The following is a 10,754-nucleotide window of genomic DNA, read 5'->3' as shown; positions in this document are numbered from 1 at the left end:
GTGCGATGAGATTAATTCAATTCTAAATGTAAAAATTATATTGGCTATCAAAAAATTTAACCAGGCAATTTCGATCAACTTTAAGGACAGTTGGAGACCACCCATAAAAATGTTCAATCTTACCTCGGGGAGCCCCTTCAAGAGTATGTCACAAGCTTCCTTGTAAAAACTAATTAATGGATTTAAAAAATTAATTATTTTTTATTAAAAAATCCATTTATATTTAAAAAAAGTATATTAAAAATTTAATTTTTGTAAAAACTAAATTTTATGGGAACAAGTTAGAGTATATTTTTTTGAGTAATTTGCGGCATAAATACCTAAGTTTTATGCCGAGTAGCAGATAAATACCTTAGCCGTATTTTTGGCGGTAAAAATACCTTCCGTTACACTTTTGGAAATTCCGTAAGTACCTTATCGTTTTCTAACATGCTGGACACCAGATGGCATGACACACCATTTAAAATGATGCCACATAATCTTATTAAATAGACACATCAATTAAATAAAAAAATATTAATACAATTAAAAAAAGGCTAGCAAATGAAAAGAATAATATTATTGATACAATTAATTTAAATTAATTTAAATCAATTTATTAAAAAAATAATAACTAAATCTTTATATATTAAAAGTGGCTATCTAACGACATTTTTTTAGTTTAACGATTTTTTTTAACGTTATATTTTTTTAGAAGAAAAATAGACGGATCATTAACATGAAACGTTAACTATCCGTTTATTTCTACGTTTTACACCAGTTACTTCACTCAATCCCAGTCCCAATCGCATAACAATCGCAGAAATTTCAGTTCTTTTCTATATTTTCAATTGCAGAGTTTCACTCTCAATCCCTATCCCAAAAAAAAAAACCCAAATCCCAATTTTAATGAGAAAGAACCATTTGTCTTCATCGCCCCTCCTTCCAACAGCAATGGTCAGAAATTGCTTCTCATTTATTGTAAAGACCGCTTAGTTTAATTTAGAAATTAGCAGTTAATCACGTTTAATTATGAAATTATTTATAGCTATTTAAATAATTTATTATACTGTTATTATTGAATTCAGAAATGCATTGCTATGTCATTCAGTAGTTTTCATATTTTGCATTTCCGGTGCCCGGTATTTTGGAACTCGGTGTTTGGCTCAGTAGAAATCACAACTTAGTATGTTAGTAGTTTGGGACGGTTTATTAGACATTGGGACGGTTTATTAGACATTGGGAATGTCGGGAATGGCCGGGAATTTAGAATTTCCCAAAAATACCCCTTTAGTGTTAATTATGTGATTTTAGTGTGGAGGGGCAAAATGGTCTTTTTGCCCCAATGATATTTGTCCTTTAGTGGACTTAGTAAATGAAAAATAAAGGTTTATTTTAATTGTTTGATGGCTGAAATAAGAGTAGGACTTTGCATGATTTTCATTTTATTCAAAAATTCAAAAGTTAGAAAAAAATAGAATTTTCCAAAGCTTTTTCTCTCTCTCTCTCTTTTCGGCCAAGCTTGGGAGCTGCTAGGGCTGGGTTTTCTTGGTGGATTCAAGTGGTTTTTAGCAAGATCTAAGTAATCCTAGTTGAGGTAAACCTTGCTCTAGCTCCTTTTCTTGTTCTTGGAAATTTTGGATGAATTTTAATGTGATGCATGCATGATTATTTGAGTTTGTTGCTGCTGTGATGTTGTTGTTAAATTCTGTGATTTAAGCATGTTTAATTGAAGTTAAATGAGCTGTTTATAAAGCATGATTCTTAGGTTGAGCAAGTTATGGTTTTTCTATGCAAAATATATGATTTTTTTTAAAGAAATGTCTATGTTCTGTTGCTGTGATATTGTGAATGTTTGTAATTGTTTCCAGAGGTTATTCTAAGCATGTTTAAGTAAGTTTAGACTGATTTGATTGCATGTTAGTTAGGTTTGCTCAAGTTTGAGTTTAGAACTCAAAGCTTGAGCTTTAATGGTGATTTTTGATTGGGTGCAATCTGGGTGGTTTTGGTGCCTTAGAAATGTTCTTTGGGTCATATGGAGTAGGTCTGGAAGGTTTGAATTGATTTGGAGTCGATTTGTGCAAGATATGAATTTTTGATGTTCTTGCTGCGAGGAACCGGAATTCGGTTGTGCATCCGGAATTCCGGATGGGGTTCTGAATTTTCCCAGAACCGGAATTCCGGTTGGGCAACCGGTCTGCCGGTTGGGGAAAATTCTGAAACCCTAGATTTTCTCGATTTTATGTTTTAGGGGGTATTGCCATGCTTTTTATCAATAGGGAAACTTTTAGTTCCTAGTTTAAGTCCCCAGGAAGTGATTTAGCGTGTCACTTATAGTGTTGTGATTTTTATGGTTTAGGAGCCTGTAATTCGTCGCGCAGTTAAAGTTCCAGTCAGGTTGACCGGCACACCTGAATTCGGAATCCAGGTAAGATTAGTATAACAGTATGCATATGTAGATTACATGTTTAGCGTGCATGTAGGAAGCCTGTTAGATTACATTAGTTATGTATGTTGGCTTCGAACCATCCAACCCTGTCACGTCGGTACGAGTGGAGTATGACCGACGGCGGAGTATGACCGGTTCGACCGATCAGCCTGACACTTAGGTTGGTGGTTCCGTACTATTGACGTATCCCGTCGGTACAGGCTGGAGTATGACCAGCAGCCGGAGTATGACCGGTTCGACCGATCAGGCTGTTACGTGTGAATAGTACCGTCCCTATGAACGTTTAGAACTCAGTACCGTGTTGGACACGGCAGTAGTGACTCAGTACCGTGTTGGACACGGCAGTAGTGGGACTCAGTATCGTGTTGGACACGGCAGTTAGGGTTATGATCAGGGGTATGGGCGTCTGATCATGACCAGGCTTTATGTATGAATATTATTATGCTTTTCTTACTGAGTCTGTCGACTCACAGTTCTACGTTTATGTGTAGGTAAAGGCAAGGCTAAAGCTGATGGACCGTGAGCAAGCTTATGAAGGTTGTACATGTCGGGGCGGTTAGGCCTGGAGAGTACGATCCTCGGGACAGCGAGGCTGATTTTGTAACTAGTCGCTAGGCGACATTTATTTTGTATAAACAGTTAGCTTTTGTAAATGATTTTGTAATCGGGATCCCGAGTCTTTTTGTAATTATATTTTACAAGTTTAATTAAAAAGTAAAAATTTTAATTAATCACGTTTTCCATAAATCTCGTTGATTAGCAACGAGCTGCACAGCATGTTTAAAAATCACGTAATACGCCTATGCTAGTTAGGGTGTTACATTTATTGAAACTTCTGAGTGACTTTTTTTGAGTTAACTGACTTTTGCCATAAATGAGTTGCAAATTTGTGATATCGTTGTTGTTGCAAAGATTATGAATGCTATTTTTGTTCTTCCTTCTCTTGATTTTGAGTCATTTTGGACTGATCCAAGGTTTGATTCTCAGCTTTTCTGGCTTTTGAGATATTAAGGGTAAATAATTTTATTTTCAAAATATATTGATTCACATTTCTAATTTCAGTGAATTTAAGGACATATTTGACTGGAGACACTTTATGGAAGTTCCGAAAGATGATATAGCAATAGTTGAATATTTGCCTTCCCACTATGCATCCATGAAGCCCTTACTTAAGGCTCCTGTTTCCTGGTCTAAGGTATGGAATTATGAGACACTATTTTAGCTAAACAACATAATATTTTACTTGAATTTTATCTAAGATGCTTTTAAAAAATGCAGCCTTGCTATTACAGGAACGAAATGATTCCATTGCTTAAGCATTACAGAGTGGTAAATTTCACTCATACTGATTCCCCCCTTGCTAACAATGGCCTTGAAATAAAGAGTTTTAAGCATTAACGAATTCCAATCGACTTTTGGTGTTTTCCCTAATTATTCTGTAAAGGGGATTTGGGTTTTGTAGTTTTTAAATTGTTCCCCAATACAAAGATATTATAATGAAGCAAAGATATTAAAAAAAAAAACATTTTAAGTATCCATGGTCTAGGAAATCACAAAGAGGAGGAGGAGTGGTGAAGAGTATGGTGAGTAGGCTATCAATCACTGTCGTTGTTCACTATCGTTTTCTTGATTAATTTCACAAGCAATCAAATATAGCTTCAATTTCAAGTATTATGTGTATATATATTTGTATTAAAATGGACTTTTTGTTTTTCTCAGACCCAAAACCAATTATGTTTTTATTCTCTCACAGATTAGAAGTTCAATTCTTCTTTCAAATATATGTATCTCATGTGTATAAAAATGAGTATATAGGTATTGGTTTATTTTTTGTGTTAATTTATGTTTTTTATTTTTATTTTTTCTATTTTCAAGTGAAAAACCAAAGCCCAGCTCTGTATAATATTGCTCTCTCATTCTCTATCTTGATTGTATCAATGGTATATATGTATATAAATATGTAAATATATTGTTTTAATTTTCGTCATTATTTACAAGAGTTTATGAAGGTCTTTCCTTGTATCACTCTGATTCATCCCTTCTCTTAGTGGTGTTTGACATTGACAGGTTTGTATTTATTTTCCTGCCTTAATTTTCTTACCGTTGTATCGCAACTTCAACTTTATCTCCGACTCCAGTGGTCTCTAGTGGTTGGCCTAGGCTGAGGAGATTTTTTTTCTTCCAATTATATATATATTTATTTAATATTTGTGTTTATGTATTTATTAAAACTTTTATGTGTTTAATTTTATGTTACAACATTAGATTGTTATTAGAAAAATAAGTTTTTCATTGTTTGGAAATTATATCAATAGGTCAGTAAATTTAAAATTCTATTTCACAGTGTTTTGCTTTGATTTTCATATAAGGGTATTCTAAATTTGAGTCCAATTGTATGCATATTCAAAACAAACAATAAGTTCAAAGTACAATTAATTTACCGTTTAAACTACTGAAACGATGAAAGATCAAGATAAAATTTCACTATACTTTATTTTATTTTTCATATGGTATTTGATAAAACAAATTGTTTAAATAATCATATCACTTTAATTACCAAAATTTATATAAAAAAAAAACAAAACCTCAAATAAAACTAACAAGTGGCTCGGCGGCACGTAAAATCTACCTAGTAATATATAAAATACATCAAACTATCTTTTTTATTTTATATATTATTTAAAATAAAATTCAAACCCTAAATCTATAACAGTATGAACTGCAGCATAGAGACGGATAGGGGGAATGTAACGGACCTTCTTCTCCGACCACGGGAACCCATCGGTCGAGGCTGCGTGGAGCTTCTAGACGGACGAGGAGCACACCGCCAGGATCGCAAGCTTGTGAAAACCCCAATGTTGGTTCTCCCTCGACTTCTTTACTCTCTTTCTCGATTTCTCTTTGCTCAGAGCCGAATGGAGAAACTCCAGTCGCCTGTGGCGAAAATGGCCTTCACCACGATGCTCCCTACTCTTAAAGGCCCCTAGATCTGAATCTCCCTCGCTCTTTCTCTCTCCCCACGGTGTCCCTCTCTCTGTTTCTCTCTACTTAAAGTCGGACAGAGTACCTCCGTCTTGGCGGAGATCTGAGCAACATCGTCATTCGGCGGATAAGACCAGTTCTGGATTTTTTACTTGATAATTTTTTTTATAGTTTTCTTTTTTCACCATTAATCAGCTTTTTTTCAAGAATTTTTTCATTTTTTTCTGGGTTTTCTTATTGTTGTTCTTGTTAGTCTGATTTTGTTGTAATGGAAATGGATGAGTGATGGAGTTTTGGATTGTGTTTGATGTTGGTCCATGTTCACAGATGATAGATGATGATGTTAACAGATTGGCATGGGGGAAGAGAGTGGAGAAAAATATTGGGGGAAGATGATTGATGATGATGTTAACAGATTGGCATGGGTACGACATTTCTTGGGTTTAGGCAATAGTTTATGAAGTTCAATGAATATTAGTATGTTTATTAAATTAGGTTTAATTTTATTTTATTATGTTTAATTTTATTTTACTATGTTGCTTAAATGACATGGGCCATCTGTTTCCAAAAAAAAAAAAAGACATGGGCCAATTAAATATTGCGTATATCTATTTGACATATACAGTGAGTTATTAATAATGGTGAGAGTGATGTGGAATTTATTTTAATGACATGGCACGCCGCCATCAGGCACATTATATGGCAGAAAACGGGAAGGTACCTACGGAAGTTTCACACTAGTGACAGAAGGTATTTTTACCGTCAAAAATACGACTTAGGTATTTATCTGCTACTCGGCATAAAACTTAGGTATTTATGCCGCAAATTACTATATTTTTTTTCTCTAAAAATCTAGATTTGTTTAAGTAAATATAATATATTTTTTTTTATAGTTTAATTTATATTTTTTTTAAAATAATTTTATATTTTTATTGATTTTTTAATTATTTTTCTTTTTTTTTTTAAGATACGGGTTTATAAATATAAATAAATTTGATTTTCTCTTCACAAAATTTTAGTTTGTTTAAATTATTTAAGATATGTATTTGTAAATAAAATAAAGTTTGAAAATATTTTTTGTAGGAATAATTTAGGTTTTTAAAGTAAACATAATATTTTTTTTATTAGGTTTTATTAATTTTTTTCAAAATTAATAAAAAAATTATAATTTTTACATTTAACTTTTTTAAAATAAAAAGAGATAAAATTTATTATTAGTTAAAGTTTAGGAATAAAAATGTGAATTATTCTTTACAATTATATCACAAACAACACAATATCTTTTTCAAAATAATCAAAACATTAGAATACATGGTCATTTGCAAACAATACATTTTGATTCATCAAAAACACATATCACCAAAAACAATATTTTACAATTATATCCCTCAAATTTAAAAGTTAAATTGCAAAACAAATAAACCCATTAAAATATTATTTCTCTTAGCAATCAATAGGTACTATCCAGATGCAAAACTTGCATTTCTAAGTAAAAAAGTTATGTGCTATAGTAAAATTCTATTTGTCTCATTTGACGTGTGTAAAACCTCAGAGTGATGTGAGGTTTTTTACATAACACCCCTATTTAGTAAAAAAGAAAAGAAATGTCGTGTCTCAGTATAATTAAAATAAATGAGAAAAATACAGTATGAGATTGTAAATTTTTTTTTTTTTATATAAAATGGATTAGAAATTTTTACTTTTTATTTAATTTGTGGTAAATTATTAAAAAAAATATAAAAAATAAATAAATAAGTTTGGAGCATTTGTAGACCGCTATAACTAACTAACTCGATCACATTTATAATATATATATATATATATATATATATGAATAATGATTTTTTTTTTCATGTATTTTTTTTTTCCATTCTTCTCCAAGTTTGAAATTTTAAAAATTGCATATTTTGAAATAGAAATAATACTTAACCATGTTATGCAAGAGATCCATGAAAAGTTTGCCCCTCTAAAATCAAGGTTTTTTATATGCCATTATTGTTAAACATTGTTAATAGTATCGTTTTCAACTTTTGGTCTTCAAAATTAAGTTTATAATATCGTTAAATGTCGTTGAACATCGTTTAATCTCTAAAATCAAATTTTCATAAAACTATCGTTATTATAACATTATTATGCATATATTTCTCACCTCTACATCAATCTTTTTATTTATGGAGCAATCTTTAAGCAAGTTTGATGTATTTTTTTTTTTCTTTTTCTATATTTTGATGATTTTTAAGATGCAAGCGTTTTAAAATGTATAGAATCTTAAATTTGAAGATATGTCCGTTTGAGACTTATTTTAAGTGAATTTAACCCTAACCATGTATAATAAAAAATATATTTTTTTTTTCATAAATATCAAAAAAGATAAAAAAAAAAAAAGTTACAATAATACAAATTTATAATTTTGTCAATTTTTTTATGAATTTGAAGTTTTTTAGATGGTTAGTATGTCTGTCTCTTAAACTTTTTACACTATCTAATTGTGTATTATAGTATATGACCTATAAATAATACTCCTTGAAATATAACTTTCAGAGTAATGTAATTCTTCCATCACATTTTAACCCTAACCATGTATAATAAAATATATATGGTAAGAAATATTAAAAAAAAAAAGAGTAATTTGCGGCATAAATACTTAAGTTTTATGCCAAGTAGCAGATAAATACCTAAGTTGTATTTTTGGCGGTAAAAATACATTCTGTCACTAGTGTAGAACTTCCGTAGGTACCTCTCTGTTTTCTGCCATATAATGTGCCAGATGGCGTGCCATATCATTAAAATATATTCCACATCACTCTCACCATTATTAATAACTCATTGTATATGTCAAATAGATATACATATGGCAATATTTAATTGGCCCATGTCTTTTTTCTTTTTTTCTTTTTTTGAAAAAGATGGCCCATGTCATTTAAGCAACATAGTAAAATAAAATTAAACATAATAAAATAAAATTAAACCTAATTTAATAAACATACTAATATTCATTGAACTTCATAAATTATTGCCTAAACCCAAGAAATGTCGTACCCATGCCAATCTGTTAACATCATCATCAATCATCTTCCCCCAACATTTTTCTCCACTCTCTTCCCCCATGCCAATCTGTTAACATCATCATCAATCATCTGTGAACATAGACCAACATCAAACACAATCCAAAACTCCATCACTCATCCATTTCCATTACAACAAAATCAGACTAACAAGAACAACAATAAGAAAACTCAGAAAAAAAATGAAAAAATTCTTGAAAAAAATCTAATTAATGGTGAAAAAAGAAAACTCCATAAAAAAAAATTGTCAAGTAAAAAATCCAGAACTGGTCTTATCTGCCGAATGACGATGTTGCTCAGATCTCCGCCGAGACAGCGGTGCTCTGTCCGACTTTAAGTAGAGAGAAACAGAGAGAGGGACACCGTGGGGAGAGAGAAAGAGCGAGGGAGATTCAGATCTAGGGGTCTTCAAGAGTAGGGAGCATCGTGGTGAAGGCCGTTTTCGCCACAGGCAACCGGAGTTTCTCCATTCGGCTCTGAGCAAAGAGAAATCGAGAAAGAGAGTAAAGAAGTCGAGGGAGAACCAACATTGGGGTTCTCACAAGCTCGCGATCCTGGCGGTGTGCTCCTCGTCCGTCTAGAAGCTCCACGCTGCCTCGACCGATGGGTTCCTGTGGTCGGAGAAGAAGGTCCGTTACATTCCCCCCTCTCCGTCTCTATGCTGCAGTTCATACTGTTATTGTAATGACCGCTCTAGTAATGTGGATTAGAAAAGGCAATTAGCACTAATTTTTATTATTTTATTATTTTATTATTATTTGTGAATTAATTTTGAATATGGACCCCAATATTTAGAAATAAATATTAGAGTTATAATTTCTCAATTCTGGAGATTTTATTAAACTCTAGGGGTATTATTTAGCTTATATGTGAAATATGTTAATTTTGTAATTTTGCTCGGCGACAACGGAAAATGCGATGGATGGCTAGATAATCACATGAGTAAGTTTAGAACCTTATTTCATAGTGGGAAATATTTTAGAGAAAATATTTTATCGGGATTGAGCGGGGTTATGGAAATTGACCATTTTACCCCTAGTTTCAAAGAAATACCCTAGTTTAAGTTTAAAGGGCATTTTAGTCTTTTATTAAGGTGAGTGAGGTGGCTACCCATAACTTGTATATTTTGAATGTAAAGTTTAAACAGTAAATTTTCAAAAGTTTGAAATCGGGATCCCGGGATTTGTAAATATTATATTATTTTATAAAGTTTAATGTTTAAAGCAAAAATTTTAATTTGACACGTTTTTCGAGAAATTTCTTTGATTAGCAAAGTTTGCACAATAATTGAAAAAGCACTGTAGCGTGCCTTAGCATTGGGGCGTTACAGTTATAGATTTAGGGTTTGAATTTTATTTTAAATAATATATAAAATAAAAAAGATAGTTTGATGTATTTTATATATTATTTAGTTATTAATTTTTTAATAAATTGATTTAAATTAAAATAAATTAATTGTATATAATATTATTCTTTTCATTTGCTAGCCTCTTTTAATTGTATTAATATTTTTTTATTTAATTGACATTTAATAAGATTATGTGTCATCATTTTAAATGACATGTCATGCCATCTGGTGTCCAGCATGTTAGAAAACGATAAGGTACCTACGAAATTTCTAAAAGTGTAACAGAAAGTATTTTTACCGCCAAAAATACGACTTAGGTATTTATCTGCTACTCGGCCTAAAACTTAAGTATTTATGCCGCAAATTACTCAAAAAAAAAAGACCAAAAAAATTACAAAAATAGGAATTCACAATTTTTTCAATATTTTCATGAATTTGAACTTTTATTTTTAATAATTAGTATTTTTGCCTCCTAAACTTTTTATACTACCAAACTGTGCCCCTATAGTTCTTTCATCACATTTTATTTAATTTTATCGTGAAATGAGTAAAATAGTGAATAGTAATTGATAATTGGATACAAATTAAATACCATTCATCTTTTTACATTAATGAATAATAGAATACAATACTTTTTTTTTTATAAAATTTTTTATTTTTATTCTTATTTTTTCAATCATTAATGCAAAAAATGGTGAAAGGTATTTAATTTGCATCTATTTATCAACTACTATCTACCGCCACTTATTTCACAATAAAAAAATGAATAGAATATGATGGAAGGACCACGCTATTATAAAAGTTATATTTTGAGAGGTATTTTTAACGAGTCATAAAATATAAGGGGCACAACTTGGTAGTTTAAAAAATTCAATGGGCAAAAAAGCTAATTACTCTTTTGTTTTTTTTTTTTACAAAAATATGAACTATT

This window comes from Cannabis sativa, chromosome X, assembly GCF_029168945.1.
Source record: "Cannabis sativa cultivar Pink pepper isolate KNU-18-1 chromosome X, ASM2916894v1, whole genome shotgun sequence".
Taxonomy (NCBI): domain Eukaryota; kingdom Viridiplantae; phylum Streptophyta; class Magnoliopsida; order Rosales; family Cannabaceae; genus Cannabis; species Cannabis sativa.
Note: the sequence above shows the minus strand (reverse complement) of the source record.